Genomic DNA, 7,239 nt, shown 5'->3' with positions numbered 1-7,239 from the left:
GCCATCACTGGAAAGAGAGGCCCATTGGTCGTGCAGACTTTATATGCCTCAGTACAGAGGAACTCCAGGGCCAAGAGGTAGGAGTGGGTGGGTGGGGGAGTCGGTGTGGGAGGGTGTGGGGGACTTTTGGGATAGCATTGAAATGTAAATGAAATAAACACCCGATAATAATAATAATAATAATAATAATAATAATAATAATAAAAGATTCAAACCTAAGAGTTTATAAAGAGGTATGTGCAAATAAAAATGTTTAAACTTCAAAAAAAAATCAAGGTTATTCTGTTTCTGAGTTTGAGGTCAGCATGGTCTACAGAGTGAGTTCCAATACAGCCAGGGCTATACGGAGAAACCCTGTCTGGAAAAATAATTCAAGGCTATAAAACACAGGATATGAAAGTAAAATATGAAATAAATAGAATTGAAATTAAATATAAATAAGAAAAATATCAATATATTAATCATTCTTTTTTATTTTGATGAAATCAAAAGACAAAATTACAGCCAATGGTAACATTCAGGTTTGAGACAATGTTCAGTTTTTAATTTTAGAGTCATTAGAAAGACTAATGTGGGCCTTCTTGGGGCTGGCTGAATGCAAAAAACACAATGCTACTCTCTTTTTTTTCAGATACAGGCTTTCAATAATTTCTCTAAAGGAACAAAACAAAGCAGAGTTCTGAACAAAACCACAAATCAGTCTTAGTGGTGTGGTGATACATTACTCTGAGTTCAGAGGCCAGTGTGATCTACATATGAGTTTCAGGATACCCTAGGTTAAAAAGACAGATCCTAATTAGGAAGGAAGGAAGGAAGGAAGGAAGGAAGGAAGGAAGGAAGGAAGAAAGGAGGGAGGGAGGGAGAGAGGGAGGGAGGGAGAGAGGGAGGGAGGAAAGAAGGAAGGAAGGAGGAAAGAAAGAAAGAAAGAAAGAAAGAAAGAAAGGAAAGAAGAAGGCTGTATCTCTCTCTCTCTCTCTCTCTCTCTCTCTCTCTCTCTCTCTCTCTCTCTCTCTCTCTCTGTGTGTGTGTGTGTGTGAAAACCAAATATTTACAGTGGAAATTTTATCCTAAAATAAAGGATATTTTTCCAAAAGGGAAACAAAGAAAAGGACAGCACAGAGCTTTTAACTATGTTCAAAAATGTGTAATGAATTTGCGACTTGAAAGTAGGCTATGGGTAGTGTACAAAGATCACACCAGAGAAGAAGATAGGCTATGATATCCAGAGAATTCTGTACAGGCTCTAGTGTACTGCAGGCTCCATGGTCTTCTCCATCCTAGTGTGGCATCTACGTGAGTGGTGGCAAGAAGGCCTCCATGTTCAGGTGCACAGTTCCATTCTGAAGAGATGTCTGTCCCTGCTCCAGGATGCAGTATCTTGCCTCAAGACATTTGCTTTCACCTTCTGATGGTGTCTCCTGGGACACTATGCTGATCTGGAAAATGGAGACAACCAATTTCTGAAGAAAACTAGTGTTCTTTGGACTTTAATGTTCTAATGTGTGAAGTTAAACTGGTAATTCAAGGAAACAACTTGAAACAACCCAGGATAAATCCATCCTGCACTTCCTTCAGTTTCATGATCTAAATTAGAAGTTGATGCTTCTCATAAAGGCTAAATTTTTCATAAAATTAGCCTTTCAAGTTAAAAGTCTGTAAAGAAACATTGAATCTATAAGAATCAGTCATGCTCATGAAAAGTCAATCTATCTAATGGAGCATGAAATATCTAAGGTCTCACCACCCTATTCTGACTCAAATTGCTTTGCCCAGAGAGTTCTTATCCCTCTACCCCACCTTCCAATGTCCACATATTTGAGATTTCCCTGGCCTTGACCATGGTCCAAATATAGTAACCAAAAGAATTAAAGTAAACTAAAATAACAAGAAAGATATCAGTAAAAACTAATTGACAAAATTATTTCTGTGTTGGTGGTGGTGCACGCCTTTAATCCCAGCACTCAGGAGGCAGAGGCAGGCAGATTTCTGAGTTCAAGGCCACCTGGTCTACAAAGTGAGTTCCAGGACAGCCAGGGCTATACAGAAAAACCCTGTCTCGAAAAACAAAACAAAACAAAGAAAAAAAAAACCCAAAGTCTCCCTGATCATTATCTAACTTTGATGTCAATTTCTGGTTCTGCCTTTAAAACTTTTGTGCCTCTGAGCTTGGTTTTCGTTGAATTTTCAAAGGCACAAGACTGTTATTTATCTGACCATCAATAAAAAGGAATTAAAAGTTTTAGTTGGCTTCATTAATACGGTTGTCAGTCACTATTTTCTGGAATTACTATTAAGTCCATCCTTAAATATATATTCAACATGTACAAAAAAAACCGTCTTCATTTGAATAAATTATCAAGGTATGAATGGCTCTCTTGGAACTTCCATTTCTTCCCAGAGAAGAAACTCCACTCTAAAATCTACTTAGACAATCTCCAGCAGATGGAGAATAGTGGGCATAATTGTTGACACATTTTACCTTGATATTTGGAGAATGCATTTTAATGAAGTAGAAAGAGAAAGAAGGAGGCAATGGGGGTGGAACTTCAATCCTGCTATCTACTCAGATATTTTCTGAGAATCTCCTATTCCACCTTCTCTTACTTATCAAGATTTAAACATCAAAGTGAGAAGGAGTCCTTATAAGTACAATGGAAATTGCTGAGACAGAGAAATGGCTCTGCAGGAGAGTTCTGATTTTATGAGAACTGAAAATTACAAGGATATCAAATATTGTAAGATTAATAGTATGAGCAGGAAGAAATTACTGTCAATACCAAAATGGTAATCACAAAATTAATTTTAAATAGATCACATGGCAGTTGCAGATACTTGTGGGGAATAAGTCATCTGTAGTGGCTATTCCTGGCTGTCTACTTGAATATATTTGGAATGAACTACAATCCAGAATTGGAAGGCTCACCAGTGACCCTTATCTGGAGGCTTGGAGATAGAAGTTTCTGATCTGGATCTTGGTATGGAGATCTTGAGGCATAGTGGCTGTGGATTCCAGAATTTTAAATCTCCGTGTTCAAGGTCATCCGGGATTAAATGTCCTTTAATCTGGGCTACACATTTCATCTGGGATTAAAGGTGTGATGGAGCACACCTTTAATCTGGGCTACATCTTCTGCTGGAGACAATATAAGGACATTGGAAGAAGGGAGTCTTGCTCTTGCTCCTTCTCCTGCTTGCTGCGTGAGATGAGTAACTGTTAGATCCTTGGACTTCCATTCACAGCTACTACTGAACCATTGTTGTGAATTGGGCTGCAAACTGTAAGTCATCAATAAATTATTTTATTATATAGAGACTATCCATAAGTTCTGTGACTCTAGAGAACCCTGACTAATACAGTCATTCCAGAGCTGAAGTGAGGCAGATGGGACAGGAGTAAGAAATCCAAAGCTAAGCATTGCAATGAGTGGAGAGACCTTTGCTCACCAAACAGTGACAGAGGAAAAAAAAAAAAAAAAAAAAAAAAAAAAAAAAAAAAGGAGCAGGAACCAAGGAAGGTGTCCTAGCCAGAAGGGAAAAGGGTCCATATGCAGATGCCAATTCTGCTCCGGAGCTGCAGGCACTGACGACTTCTTTCCACTAGGGGGCGAAGCAGTGCTGGCGTTCGGACTGGTGCGGATTAATGATGGTCAGGACTGGAACTTTAAATTCTCTGAACCAGGTTCCCTAGTAGCTGTGCCTTGTCAGACTTGCCAAGTTCTGCTTGTCTCTTTTCAATAGAGTGGAGCTGAAATCCGACCATATGCGGATTTCAAGCCCCATACGCGATTTGGTTTCGTGATTTTTAAATTTTGTACGTGATTGTACTTTTGTGTTAGACTGGGATCAGACTCTTCCAGGCAGGCTCCAGTGGAATTCTGGGGGAATCCACTGTTCCCATAGCGAGTACTCAGGGGATCTATGAGATCGCCAGGGTTTCAGTTTGATTGGTCTATCGGCCTCCTGGTATTTCTTCTAAACACAGAAAAATCAATCATCTGGCCCTGTCAATCAGAGGATTTCCTGGGTCCGCAGTAGGTAAAGATACTTTTTCAGCATGTTTAATATCCAAAGAGCCAAGTTCCATTCAGAGCTCAGTAGAGTTAGATAGGAATCAGACTTTGATTTCAAAGTTCATAGGCGATTTTGTTTCCCCCTTTTTTTTTTTCCAGATTTCTTGCCTACTACCATCGATAAAATTATATTTCATGGGGTTAAGTGTCCAAAGGGCCAAGTTCCATTTAGTGCTCCTCGGACGAAATCCCACAGTGATTACAAACACCATAAGCGGTTCCTTTTCGGTTCTGTGGTTTTGTATTTGATTGTGCCTTTGTGTTGCGACCAGGATTAGACTCTGCCCAGCATTGGAATCTACTGTCCCCATAGCAAGTAAGAAGAGATGTGAGGCGATCACTAGGTTTTCGGTTAGTTTATTTGATCTCTTCGGGCCCGGTGTTTCTAAACGCAGGAAGATCAATGCACCGATTTCTGTTCATAAGCAGATTTCGTGCAGTCCGCTTTCGATAAAGTTATGGTTTTGAACCGGCTAAGTGTCCAAAGAGGCAGGTTCTGTTCAGCACTAAGCTTACTGCGGACTAAATGACAGTGATTAAAAACACTTTGGGCGGTTTCTTATCTGTTCAGTGGTTTTCTCTGTGATTGTGCTTTTTTGTTGGGACCAGGATCATAGTCTGGCAGGCAGGCGAATTTACTTTTTCTACACAGCAAGTAGGAAGGGATGTGATGTGATGCGATCTCTTGGTTTTTCCGTTTGTTTATTCTATCTCTCTGGCACCCTATGTTTCTAAACGCAGAAAGATCAATACTCCGATTCCTGTTCATAAGCAGATTTTGTGCAGTTGGTCGTCGGTAATGTTACGTTTTTAGACAGCTAAGTGTCCAAAGTGCCATGTTCCGTTCAGCAGTCAGCGGAGTATATACAAAATCCGACAGGGATTACTAACACCATACGCAGTTTCTTATTGGTTCCCGTGGATTTGTCCGTAATTGTCCATTTGTGTTGCGACCACCATTAGACTTTGACAGGCAGGCGAATCCACTGTTCCTAAAGCAATTAAGAAGGGATGTGCTGCAATCGCCGCGTTTTCCCATTTTGTTTATCCCATTTTTCTGGAGCCCGGTGTTTCTAAACACTCAAAGTTCAATGTTCCCATTCTGGTTCATGAACAGATTTCTTGCAGTTGGTCGTTGGTAAAGTTACGGGTTATAGAGGGCTAAGTGTCCAAAGAGCCAAGTTCCCTTTTGCACTCAGTGGACTGCCAATGAAATCCGACAGTGATTAAAAACACCTTAGGCGACTTCTTTTCCGTTCCGTGGTTTTGTCCGTGATTATGCTTTTGTGTTGGGACCAGGATCATAGTCTGACAGGCAGGCGAATTCACTTTTCATACAGCAAGTAGGAAGGGATGTAGTGCGATCGCTAGGTTTTCCATTGGTTTATTCGATCTCTCTGGCGCTAGATGTTTCTAAACGCTAATAGATCAATGCTCGGATTGGTAATCATAAACAGATTTCGTGCAGTTGGTCCTCGGTAATGCTACATTTTTTTGGCAGTCCAAGTGTCCAAAAAGCCAAGTTCCGTTCAGCACTCAGCGGACTATGGACGAAATCCGACAGTGAATACAAACACCATATGCGGTATCTTATGCGTTGTGTTCCCTTCGATTTGTCCATAATTGTCCTTTTGTGTTGCGACCACCATTAGACTCTGACAGGCAGGCGAATCCACTGTTCCCAAAGCAATTAAGAAGGGATGCGCTGCAATCGCTGCGTTTTCCGTTTTTATTTATTCCATCTTTCTGGAGCCTGGTGTTTCTAAACACTGAAAGTTCAATGCTCCGATTCCGGTTCACGAGCAGATTTCATGCAGTTGGTCGTCGATAAACTTACGTTTTTAGGAAGCTAAGTGTCCAAAGGATCATGTTCCGTTTCATACGAAATCCGACTGTGATTACAAACACCGTTATGCGGTTTCTTATCCTTTCTTGTGGATTTGTCAGTCCTTTTGAGTTGTGATCAAATTCAGATTCTGCCAGGCAGGCTCCTGTGGGATTCTGGAAGAACCCACTGTTCTGATACCAGTACACACGCAATTCAATGCGACCCCCAGTGTGTCGGTTTTTCCCCCTAGGCCTCACTGCCTTCCAGTGCGTCTAACCACAGAAAAATCCATAGTCGGAATTCTTTTGATAAGTGGATTTCGTGACACATGTGGTCCATACAGTTACGTTTTCATTCGGTTAAGTGTTCCAAGAGACAGGTTTCGTTCCGCGCTCAGCGGACTATGGACAAAAAACGAAGGAGCTTTCAAACCGCTTACCGGATTTTGTTCCTCTGTGATTTCCTTAGGTCGCAGGAATCAGCGTGCAACAAACAGGCTTCGAAAATTCGTCCGATTTCTTTCGTTTCCCGATTTCATTCGGAGGTTTGTCAAAAAAACAAAACAAAACAAAACAAAACAAAACAAAACAAAACAAAACAAAACGGAATTTTTCAGCGGGGAGAATTTCCCAATTCACCCGACCCCGCCCTCCTCGAAGACTACAAAATACCCAGCGCAGGGAACCTACAGAAGACTGTTCTGCCTGCACTGGTGCACGTGCTGCTGTCTTCTGGATTCACTTGCTGCAACGTGGAATGGAGTCGAATTTCTGGTCAGTGCAAGTGAAGCAGGCCTGGGATTCTGTCCCTCCGGTGCAAGAGGCCCAGCCACCTCTGCTCCCCAGTTTTTCAGAGGACCGCGGTCCCTGGCCTCTCCCTTTCTATCCAGTCCTTGGCAAGATCTCTTCCTATGATGGCTGTGACTACCAGGAACAACCACTTCCAGTTTGGATGAATAACATCGCGGGAATCTACCCCAGGACCGACTCTTGCAGGATCCAGAGCACCTCGGATCCCAGCATTCCTGACTCTGTGGGCGCCATTCATGAGGAACAGCCAGAGAAACCCACCACTCTCGGAACCTGGGAGGATGCTGCAGAAGAATCACTCACAGTAGCAATGCAGCCCTGGTCCTGTTCCAGAGCGCCCCACCATAGCGATGACGCAAAGGATGCGGGGACCTGTGGCGGGAGTTGCTCCACAGAGTGTGAGCGACCAGCCATCAGAAATTGGAGAAGTAGACTGTGGACTTTGCCATGACTCTTTGAGCGCATTCCTAGCTCTCTAAGCCGCCTGTTCTGGGGCTTGTTCCCGCCAGACAGTGGCAGCAGTGAGCCTTAG

General features: G+C 42.3%; 1 pseudogene; it reads left to right on the top strand.

Moving 5' to 3' along the window:
- The first annotated feature begins 6,654 nt into the window (after positions 1-6,654).
- On the top strand, positions 6,655-7,239 carry LOC147000842 (annexin-2 receptor-like; annotated as a pseudogene).

Source organism: Mus caroli, unplaced genomic scaffold (assembly GCF_978045245.1).
Source record: "Mus caroli unplaced genomic scaffold, Mus_caroli_1 scaffold_15, whole genome shotgun sequence".
NCBI classification, from domain to species: domain Eukaryota; kingdom Metazoa; phylum Chordata; class Mammalia; order Rodentia; family Muridae; genus Mus; species Mus caroli.
Note: the sequence above shows the minus strand (reverse complement) of the source record. Positions and strands in the feature narration are given on the sequence as shown.